A 12,043-nucleotide genomic window follows, 5' to 3' on the forward strand; every position below is an offset into this window, starting at 1 on the left:
ACAAAAGATCGGCTTGTTTTTGTTCCTACAGTATTATTAATCTTAATAACATTAATTTCCAGTCATTTCCAGTCAATTTTGACCACAACACAGCTCATAATATTTTGTTCACCTATAATGACCAAAGGCTGCAGCGAGCTGGCTGATTACTAAGGGCCTAATTCAGATCTGATCGCAGCACCAAATTTGTTAGCTAATGGGCAAAACCATGAACACTGCAGGTGGGGCAGATATAACATGTTTAATAAATAACACTTTTTTTTCAAATTGAAATTTTATTGAGGTTTTACCATGTGTATGAGAAAGGGAAATGGGGGGTACAGAAATAAAAAGGGGAGGAGGTGGGGGGATGTACGGCAGTATGATACAGACAGCAATATACTGGCTCCGGTAGTATTACATAGTCATAAGAATAAAACTCAAATCACATGTTGTAAACAAAAGACAAATAGACTGATTGAGAAATATGGAAGTGTTAATAAAGAAGAGCAAAACAATTTAATGGTAAAGGGACAGGTTGGTGGTCTAAAGTATAGGTTTATATTTAGTGCGTATGGTCACCAGGATTTCTTAGAATTCAGTAATCACTCCATATGAACCACCTAATAAGCGGACAGGAGGTTGAAGAGGAATAAGCCGCCCCTGCGGTTTGAAACTCAACATGTGATAGAACTGCATTTTCAATAGTCTCTAGCGTGGGAATTATGTTTGTGCGCCAATGGTATGCAAGGAGTATCTTGGTGGCAATTAAGATATGATTCATTATGTATCTGTCATTATTCAATAGGTGTCCTGTGTAGATATGTAGGAGGGCTAATTTGGGGTGAGGGGATGCCCTAAAGCCTAACACTTTAGATATAAGGGAGAATACTAGGATCCATAAATTAATGATAGTAGGGCATGACCAGAAGATATGTGATAAGATCCTATATTGCCACATTCTCGCCAGTAATTACGTGATATATCACTGTTCATTTTATGTAACCGAAATTGGAGTTAAATATACTCTGTGTAAAAGTTTGCTGATCCGCTCTGTCAGTCCCTCCATTAATTACCGGTATTCTACCATGTTAAATATAAAATACTTTTACTTACATTCAAGGCTATTAACCAAACTGCACCATCATACATCTCCTCACTCATCTCAAAATATCTCCCTACCAGACCTCTCCGCTCTACACAAGATCTGCGTCTCTCATCCACATGTATTACCTGTTCCCACTTAAAATTACAGGACTTTACCTGGGCTTCACCCACTCTGTGGAATACCCTCCCACGCACAATAAGACTCTCCTCTAGTCTCCAAACCTTTAAACGTTCCCTGAAAACTCATCTCTTCAGACAAGCCTACCAAATTCCACACCCAGCCACATAACCTTCAATGCTTCCCTACATCCTCTCTGTACAGTCCACATAACCTCACATTTTGTCTTCCAACATTGATGGGTGATCATATCATACAACCCATTAAGAACCTAGCAATCTGATGGACTATTATGCAACTGGTAGAATCTATCCTTGTGTATCAATGCCTTTTTACCTATAGATTATATGCTTGCGAGCAGGGCCTTCCTACCTCTATGTCCGTCTGTCTTTGCCCAGTTTTGTTCCATAACTGTTGTTCTAATTGTAAAGCACAATGGAAAAAGCTGCGCTATATAAGAAACTGCTAATAAATAAATAATAAATAAAGTTTATAGAATGCTTCAATATGGTTGGTGCATTTCGATATTCATTGGGCTTGTTGAAACAGCAATTCCCATTCTTCATTTGTTATACCACAATTCAAATCTACCTCCCATTTAGTTTGACAGGGTAATTTATGCTGGTTCTGAGTAATGTTCAAAAAAGTGTACCAACATGATATAGAACCCCTAGTACCGCTTTTGGTAAGTAATTCACGAATATAAATAGGGATAGAAGAGGGTTTATGGGGATATGGTGATGTCTGCTTCCACCAGTGTTGTATTTGTAAAAATGTATCGAAATCTCTATGGGACACTGAATATTGGGAGTTAACTTTAGAGAATGATGCGAGGGAGTCACCGTCCATAATTTCATTCAGGGTAAGCACTCCACGAGAAACCCAGTCATCAAGTCTGAGATCCGGTATGAGGGACGCCAAGCCAATTAAAGTAAATCGGAGGAAGGTAAAAATATGTCCCCAGATTTATGTACAAAGTCTAACCAAATTTTCTGTGAAACCTTTACAGAGTGTAGTCTGTTAGTGAAGGATTTTCCCTCAGGTGATGGGAGCCATAGAAGGTCTGCCAGAGGTAGTGGGAGAAGCTTATCACATTTGGCACAAGGCATGGGGTTATCTAGGGTAAACCAGGGACCTAGTTGTGCTAATATACATGCCGACTGATATTTACGAAGATCCGGGTAAGTCAAGCTCCCATTTGATTTACCAAAAGACATAATTTTTCTCGACAATCTTGCTTTTTTACCTTGTCAGACATATTTGTTGAAAACAGAATAAAGTTTATCTATCAGGTAGTTGGGGAGGAGGATAGGAATAGTTGTAAAGAGGTATAGGATTTTGGGGAGGATCATCATCTTTAAGGCCAACACACGCCCAAACCATGACACAAGGTACATCATCCAATGTGTCATCAATTGTGTGATTTGTCGTAACAGAGGTAAATAATTAGCTGAGATCAAATCTGAAACATTCGGTGTAATCTGTATGCCCAAGTATTTAGACCTCTATCCTGCCAGTCGAACGTGTATATAGCTTTCAAATTATGGATCTCATTCACAGGAAGGTTAATAGGCAAAGCTTCAGTTAAAGTACTATTCAATTTATAATACGAAACTATAGAGAATTCTTCCAGTATGGGGAAGAGATGGGAAAGCGCAGAGGGATGGTCAACTAATGTGAGTAATACGTCATCAGCGAAAAGACAGATTTTGTAAGCTTTACCAAATAATTCTGGTCCTTTTATATTAGGATTTGATCTGAATTTTTCCGATAGGTGTTCGATCAGTAGCGCAAACACCAATGGAGAAAGAGGACATACTTGGCGTGTCCTGTTTGTAATAGGAAATTTCAGTGAAAGCATGCCGTTTACATACACCTTGGCTGATGGGTTAGTGTAAAGGGATAATATGGAGGATAGGATTCTACCAGTGAATCCGAACTTACCCAACACCGCCCGCATGTAGCCCCAATGAACACGGTCAAATGCCTTCTCCGCATCTAATGATAACAGCAAGAGGGGAGAGTTAATGTTCAAATAAATGTCTCAGGTCAATAATCCATCTAGTATTGTCGGGGGACTGTCTCATTGGATGAATCCAACCTGATCCTGATGTAGCAAACCAGGTAGATAAGGGCACAATCGGTTTGCTATAAGTTTCGCGTAAATTTTAATGTCCGTATTCAAAAGAGCTATCGAGCGGTAGTTAGACATAAACATTGGGTTTTTACCTGGTTTTGGGAAGGCAATTATACAGGCTTCTAACATCTCATCCGGGAATGAGCCATATTCAGATGCATGGTTAAAGACAGCAGTCATGGGAGGAACCAAGTATTCCTTAAAGCTTTTGTTGAAGTTATTAGTATACCTGTCAGGGCCCGGGGATTTATTCAATGGGGGGGAATCAATAACAGCAGAAATTTCTTTATGGTGATGCTAAGAATTGCAATGTATCCTCAATTAGAGTCAGGAGTTTAATTCCATTTAAAAAGTTATCAATTAAATGTATAGTGGGTTGAGGGATCAAGGGGTCATCCTTTAAGTTATATAGGGACGAATAGTATTCGGCAAAGGCATTTGCTATGTCTGAGGGATTAGATACCTTTATCGAGCCTAAGGTGTTTATTGATTTCACACAGTCTGTAGCAGCTTTCCCCCTCAGTTTTCGTGCAAGCATTCTGCCTGCTTTGTCACCGTGGGTGTAGCATTTTTGCTTTAATTTAAATAGATTTTTATGGACCTCCTGAAGTGAGATCTTATTAATTTCTTCTCTGGCAGTCATGAGAGTCCGATAAATCTTTTTATTATCTGGAGATAATTAAAGTTTATTTTATAATTCTAAAATGACAGCTTCCAGCTCCACCTGTTTCTGAAAGGAAGTTTTTCTAATACGTGCTGCAGCCTGAATAGCCACACCCCTGACCACTGCCTTCAAAGCACACCAATTATTGAATTGAGATGTATCCCCAGGATGGTTCATCTCTAAGTGTTGAGAGATGGCTAGAGTAAGGAATTGCTTGGCTACTAAGTCTTCCAGTAAATAATCTCCAAAGCGCCATATTCTGGTTGGGGCTTTAGAGGGAGAAGTTACAAATTTTAAGAGAAGGGCGGAATGATCCGTCCAGGACACCGGCAAGATAGAGGCCTTTTATACTTGTTGTAAGGTCTACTTGTAGGAAATGACTAGATCAATTCTCGAGAAAGAGGAATGGACCAGGGAAAAAAAGGTGTAGTCCCTACAGGAAGGATTTTTAGCCCTCCATATATCATACAGTTCATATTCATGAAGAATATGTCGAAAGGCTCGGGAACCATCATATGTCATGGTCAGGCGCAACAGGCGATGAGTAGATTATCTATCCATCAGTGGATTGTGAGCGATGTTAAAGTCGCCTAATATTAAGAGGGACCCCACTGTAGTGGTGGTTCCGTTTCTCCTGATCAGGAGCTTCAGGGGAAGCCCCATTTGTAAGGTATTTCCGCTGCTCAGAGCGCTTTAGTGACCAGGTAATAGGATCTTCGTAAAGCAAGTGTTGCTGCAGAGAGGTCTCCAAATATTTGAAGGTCACCCAGGATAGCGGATGAAGTATCCGAAGGAAGAGCTGCTCTGAGAATTTTCTCCTTGATATGAAAATAGTGCATTCTCATCAAGGTGTCTCTTGGGACATCCCTTGGAGTGTTTCTTGCCTTTGGTAATCTGTGGATGTGGTCTGTCAAAAATTTGAGTATCGTCACCGTAGGAAGTAGCTTCAGAAAAATATCAGTGACAAATTGTGGTAAGTCAGAGTTCGAGATGTCTTCAGGGATACCTCTGATTTTAATATTTTGACATCAGGATCAGTCTTCTAAATCGCACGTTTTTCATTTGAGTTCTGTGACTTCAGATTGTAAATCATCGTATTTGTCGATTAAATCATTATGTGACTTGACCACTTCCTTAAGTTTGTTTTCAAGATGATCTGTTCGTTGTCCAATCGCGTCCACAGACTGTTGACAAGTCTGTAGTGCGGCCGTAAAGTCAGCTACAATGTCCGATTTGAACAATGCCAAAAGTTGTTTCATGAGACCAAGCGTCAGAGGCGAGTCAAGCAGCCTTGGTAAAAGGATGGGTGAGGAAGGGGGGGAGCAAAGGTACAGGTAGTTTGCACTGGTACGTACCACTCCGACCATCCCAGACGGTTACATTGAGAAGAGTCACCGCTGGTCACAGTAAGTGGCTCCACGCTCCCGGACAGGACAAGATCAGACCAGATGGCTGGCTATAGTTGGCGTCTCGCACGCCAGGGACGTGCAGTCAGGGGAGGTAGCCTCACCTGTCATGCTCCCTGTCATACACACAGTTCTCACTAGAAAAATTATTGGAATAACACAAAGAAGATATTTATAACTTATAAGCATCTTCTTTGTATTAATGCCATCATTTTTATAGATAAAAAAAACTTACCAGGGTTGCAGGGCTCCTTCAATTGCAGGGAGAGATAAAAATGAGGCAGCAGCAGCTCAGCTTCATCTCTCACACTGTTGGACACTGCCTATACAGATGGGCGGGCCTACACAGCGACCAGACTGCAAAGAACAGAGACATGAGAGGCATGCCTCACAGTGGGGGTGTGCTTGAGCTCTGATGGACAGCTCGCATTGGTCATGTGACCAATCCAGGAAGTGCAGGAAGACAGACATTGGAGCTGAGCAGCATGGCAGGGGAGGAGGGAAGTGAGGATCCGTGCACAGTGACTGGGGTGAGTAGCAGCCAGAACCTGGACTCTGTGTGTGTACGTGTGTGTGTGTATGTATGTATGACAGCAACATTTGTAGTGAGTGTGGGGACAGGACTCAGTGTGTGTGTGTGTGTGTGTGTGTGTGTGTGTGTGTGTGTGTGTGGCATCTTTAGTGAGTGTGGGGATAGGTGTGTGTGTGTCATCTGTAGTGAGTGTGGGGACAGGACACTGTGTGTGTGTGTCATCTGTTGTGATGTGGGGACAGGACTGTGCGTGTGTTTGTCATCTGTAGTGAGTGTGGGAACAGGACTCTTTGTGTGTGTCATCTGTAGTGAGAGTGGGGACAGGACTCTTTGTGTGTGTGTTATCTGTTGTGATGTGGGGACAGGAATGTGTGTGTGTGTGTGTGTGTGTGTGTGTGTGTGTGTGTGTGTGTGTGTGTGGCATCGGGATGTAGTAATGTAACCGGCAGTCAGGAGACCGCTTTTCACAATACCAGCGCCTACATCCCACCCCCCCTGCTCTACCTCCTCAGGTGCTGCTGACTATCACTGATGACTGTATTGCCCTGTGTACCCTGCTGCACTAGGCCAGTGGTGTTCTGCAGGTGAGGGGGCAATGGGGGGCACCTCACCCAGAAATTAGTATGCACCAGTTTACTCACTAGGGTGATGGCTGTGACCTGTCTATTACGGTGTGTATTTTCTCCCTGTGTTTGCATGGATGTAGTGCAGGAACATAAGAGTTAAATTGTGTAGGGGGCGAGACAGGCTCCTGGCACTGAGACCCACCACCATTTGTGCCTCCCCAGCCTCTGACCTCACCGCATGTCACTGCCGTGCGCAGCTCCAATAAGGCGTCTCCCGGCTGGCCGAGGTGAGCGAGTGCAAGGCGACTCCAATGGGATGGGCCAAGGCTGGCTATTGCGGGTGGCTCCACGCCAGCTATGTCAGGGAGGGCAGCCGTGGTGGGCGACAATCGTGTAACTCTGATGAGATGGCTCCCCGCCGGAAGCGCGGCCCCGCGGCCTCTCCCAGCTTCAGCCACTGGGACCTGATCACACCGCTCACGGGCCGTCCGCACCAGCACTGGGGAGACCCTGGAGGTGGCAAGGTAAGCTGTGAGGAGGTTGTAGAGGGGTCACCCAGTCAAGGGGAGTGCAGTGGAGATTGCGCCGAATGGAGCCTCCCGGCGGGGAAGCTGTAGAGATTTAGGCCGTGGCTTCAATTCCAGTGTAGGCTACAACCCACAGAGGACAAAATAATGCCCCCCCCCGGCTCCGTAACCACACATCAGGGTGCCTGGTCGGACAGGTACTTAGATGGGGGTCACAGGGGATAGAGAAAGCCCAGTTATGCAGCAATAGGCACGTTTGGGAGCAGGAGCTCAGTCTCTCTGCTTCCTGCTGATTCTCAAGTCAGGCCACGCCCCCAATAAATAACACATTTTAATATACTGCCATACCCAGGATTCAAAACTATAACCTGTTGCACTCCAGTCAAATACCCTTCTGATTCAGCTATTTAATCCTGCATAAAAACTGAGATTTCTAACTATATGAAGATACTGTACTTATACTTTGTAAAAAAAAAAAAATCAGCATTGAAGTTGAGTAGTTCTATGTAGTATGCAACCATACATCCAATCCCTTGCAGCTACACACTGCAGAGATCTGTTCAGCTGCAATGCTAATAATTTTTTCACAAAGTACAAGGTAAGTTTCAAATACTTAGTATTCTCTAGAATCCCAGGTATGTCAACATCTTGAAATATAATAAAGGACAGTGTGACTGAATAATAAAGAGCTCTCAAGTTAAGTTCATGAATGTTGCATAGGTAGTAGTAATAATAATAATAATAATAATAATAATAATTCTATTTATATAGTGCTCTTTCTCCAATAGGACTCAAGGCGCTTAACAGATACATAGCATAATATAGTACAGAAAATAATAAAGTACAGAAAAGCTTTTCATAAAATACAGAAGCATGTAGATACTAAGGGGACATTATGGAAATGCTTGAATAAACAATAAAGTCTTGAGTCTACTTTTGAAGGATCCTATAGTTGGGGCCTCTTGCACTGTGCAGGGAAGTGAGTTCCACAGAGTCGGAGCCACATGACTAAAAGCTCGAACCCCAGATGATTTATGGGAGATTCTAGGTACTGCTAAAAGTCCTTCATCTACAGATCGCAGTAATCAAGTCGGCCAGTATGGGGTCAGAAGCTGCTTCAGGTACCTTGGGCCCTGGTCATGTAGGACTTTGAAACTCAGTAAGCCAATCTTGAAGATGATTCGACATTTTACAGGCAGCCAGTGAAGGGAGTAGAGGATGGGTGTTACGTGGCTAGAACGTGACTGGTCGGTTAACAGCCTGGCAGCTGGGTTTTGCACCAGCTGTAAGCAGTGCAATTCTTTTGCTGGGAGACCAAGCTAGAGGGCATTACAGTAGTCTATTCGAGATGATACAAATGCATGGATGACTTTTGGCAGATCATCTGAGGGAATTAAGTGCTTGATTCTGGCTAAGTTCCTCAGGTGATAGAATGAGGATTTGATTGTGGCCGATATCTGATGTTTAAGCGTTAAGCCACTATCCAGGATAAAGCCAAGATTCTGCACATGAGCAGTGGTTTGTAATTCTGAATCCCCGAGTGTAAGTCCAGTTGGTTGGCTATGCTGCAGTCTTGACCTTTGATGTTACGGTCCTATCATAGTGATGGAAGGGGTGGGGTCAGGAGACACTGGACTTCAAAAATGGGGAAAGCTGCAGGTAAAAGTAATCAAAACAGATAATTGACAAGTTCCGCCAACAGTGTCCCTACCCTGAACACTCCGCACACACCTAGTTAGAGCAGCACTGCGTGCATGGACAAAAAAAAAAAAGAACATCAGTGTACACTAAAGCTTTGGGGATAAATCAGACCTGTTCACTGGGCAGCGATTTTTGCAGCCCTGTGATTAGATAGTCACCGCCTACAGTGGGAGTGTATTTTCGCTGTGCAAGTGTGGGAACACATGTGTAGCAGAGCTGCACAAACTGATTTTGTGCAGTCTCTGCGCAGCCCAGGACTTACTCAGCTGCTGCGATCACAGCAGGCTGTTCAGGAGCGGATTTGACATCTGACACCCTCCCTATAAATGCTTGGGCATGCTTGTGATTTTCCAAACACTCCCTGAAAGCGGTCAGTTGCCACCCACAAACGTGCTCTTCTTGTCAATCTTCTTGTGAACGCCCGTGCAAATGGATCCTTTGCGCAAACCCATCGCTGACCGGCAATCCATTTTGCAGTCGTCTGTGAAGCCTGCGCATTTCGGTGCATATGCATGCACAGTTTGGATATGATTGCCCGCTGTGCGAAAACGCACAGCAGTGATTAGGTCTGAATTATCCCCTTACTCCCCTCCACCAGTCCAATGTGTGAAATAGCCCCCAAATCACTGCTGGAGGGACATATATTGAATCCAAAACATGTGAGATCCAATGTCAGGAAGATGACGTTTTTCCTTGTTTTGGAATCCTGGAAGTCTGGTGGGGAAACCCCGGGCTAGGATTCACACAGATTACAGAAGTTTGGTGGACTGAGCCAGCTCATCTCTAATTATTACGTCACTTGGACAATCAAAACTGATGGCCTGATGCAGAGATGGGTGCAATGTTGATGTATGCAGTAGAGCTATTTTTTGCCTCTGCTTGTGCGTCTCAGTTGCATTGCGCATGTGCATGTTCCTGTATTGGTGGTCGCAGTGGAGATTTATTTGCAAAGAGAGTGATAGTCAGTGAGAATTTGTGGTAGGAAACATGGTAATGGAGGCTAAAATGCAGGAGTATCGGTCCTATTTTCAGGGGCATGTCACAGCTTGCCACTGCGATCCGATATGCAGTTACTTCCTTACACAGTGACTTCCAGTAACTGCCATGCACAGTTACTCCCACTTACTAGCAATGGCCATGTGGCATGACCAGAGGGTTACCCAGAAGGTCGATAATCGGCTGACTTCCATCTGGTGGTTGTGTCTTTGTACCCAAAATTAATACAAATACAAATCCCGGCAGCTGCATCATTTTCATATTTTCGTACAGCCACTGTATACCGGATCACACCTGCGATGGCCATCTATGAACCAGGCGCTAAGTTCACCAATATTTAAATAATGGACAATGTCAGTTTGCTTATTTTAAGGCATCTCATTTTAATTTTTTAAAAGAGTACAGTGCTAAATAGTGTTTCATCTTTTTCCTTTTATATCTATTATTATTATTATCCATTATTTATATTGTGCAACAAGGGTTCTGCAGTACCTAATAAAGTACATAAACAAATGAGCACACAAGAAAACAGTGACTTACAGTAAAATACATTGCAGGATAAGTACATGGTTTTATTTATTGCTGCATCAGTGGTCATAGCACTCAAATAAGCAGCAGGGTAGCTAAAAGCAATGGCTAAGTGATGTTATAGGGAGTATAGAGTAGATGACAGTATAAGTAAGGGAAGCCAAAATGCATGAGGGAAGAGGGCCCTGCTCATGAGAGCTTACATTCTAAAGGGGAGGTACAGACAGAAGTGGTGACACACATGGGGTAGATAGTGAGCATAGAACAAAGGGTTAGGATGAGATATGGCTGGGTTTGCTGAAGAAGTGGGAATTGAGAGCTGTTTAAAGTTTTGTAGAGAGGTGGAGAGTCTGATATGGAGAGAGAGAGAGAGAATTTCAGAATCCAGAGATAGAAAGCAGCACTGGCAAAATCTTGGAGGTGAGAATGGGAGGAACAGTTGGCAGGAGACAGCATTTGTGAAACAAAGAGGGAGGGTGGGAGTGTAGAGTGAAAGGAGGTCAGAGATGTAAATGGGACAAGAATGGGTGAGGGCTTTGTAAGTGAGTGTAAAAAGCTTGAAATGGGTTCTGAAGGGTGCCAATGTAGGGCTTGTAGGACAGTGGAGGCAGACATGGTACATTTGGAGAGGAAGATGAGCATAGTTACATAGTTACATAGTCAGTGAGGTTGAAAAGAGACAAACTGCCCATCGGGTTCAACCTGTATTCTGTGTTAATCTATTCATATTATAATGTGTCTGCTGAAGTAATGGCTTAGTACCAAATTAAAACAATGATTCTTACCACTCCCAAATAATGCAATGTCAATATGTTAAATGCTATAGCCCTGGATACATTTACCAGTTAGGAATTTGTCCAATCCGCTTTTAAATACATTTACAGAGTCTGCCATTATTACCCTCTCTGGCAGGGAGTTCCAAATCTTTATTGCCATTACAGTGAAGAACCCTTTCCTATGTTGTGTACGGAATTTCCTCTCCTTTAACCTAAGCGAGTGTCCACGCGTCCTATATAGAGTTCTTTTAATAAACAAATCCGCTGCTAGCTCCTTGTAATTACCCTTCACATATTTGAAGATATTAATAATGTCTCCTCTTAGACGCCTCTTTTCTAGTGTATACATATTTAACCTAGCAAGCCTTTCCTCGTACTCCAGAGATTCTAACCCTTTTATCAGTTAAGTAGCTCTTCTTTGAACTCTTTCTAGTTCCCTGGTATATTTTTTATAATACGGTGCCCAGAACTGAACACAATATTCCAGGTGTGGACGTACCAATGAATTGTACAGTGGCAGGATTACATCCTCGTCCCTTGTCTCTACGCCCTGTTTAATGCACGCAAGCACTTTACTTGCCTTCTTTGCTGCACTTTGACTTTGTGTACTGTTATTAAGCCTATTATCTATGAGCACCCCAAAAAAAAATTCCACCACGGTTACCCCTATATTTTCCCCATTTAGAGTGTAGGATGAATGTGTGTGTTTTTTTCCAAAATGCATAACTTTGCATTTGTCTATATTAAACCTCATTCCCCATTTAGACGCTCAGGTTTCCAGTTTAACTAAGTCATTCTGTAAGGACTCCACATCACCTTCTGAATTAATTACTTTACACAGTTTAGTATCATCTGCAAAGATTGATAATGTGTTTTCCAGGCCTATTCCTAGATCATTGATAAATATAGTGAAGAGCAGTGGGCCTAGAACTGACCCTTGTGATATTCCGCTGACTACTGGTGCCCAACTGGAGAACATCCCATTGACCACTATTCATTGCACTCT

General features: G+C 43.0%; 1 protein-coding gene across 1 annotated transcript in view; it reads left to right on the forward strand.

Annotated features, from left to right (window-relative positions):
• The window catches only part of LOC134909502 (probable cation-transporting ATPase 13A4), a 254,988-nt gene that overhangs the window by 143,035 nt on the left and 99,910 nt on the right, over nucleotides 1-12,043 (forward strand). The gene's annotated exons all lie outside the window — the stretch shown is intronic.

Source organism: Pseudophryne corroboree, chromosome 4, assembly GCF_028390025.1.
Source record: "Pseudophryne corroboree isolate aPseCor3 chromosome 4, aPseCor3.hap2, whole genome shotgun sequence".
In the NCBI taxonomy this organism is placed as follows: domain Eukaryota; kingdom Metazoa; phylum Chordata; class Amphibia; order Anura; family Myobatrachidae; genus Pseudophryne; species Pseudophryne corroboree.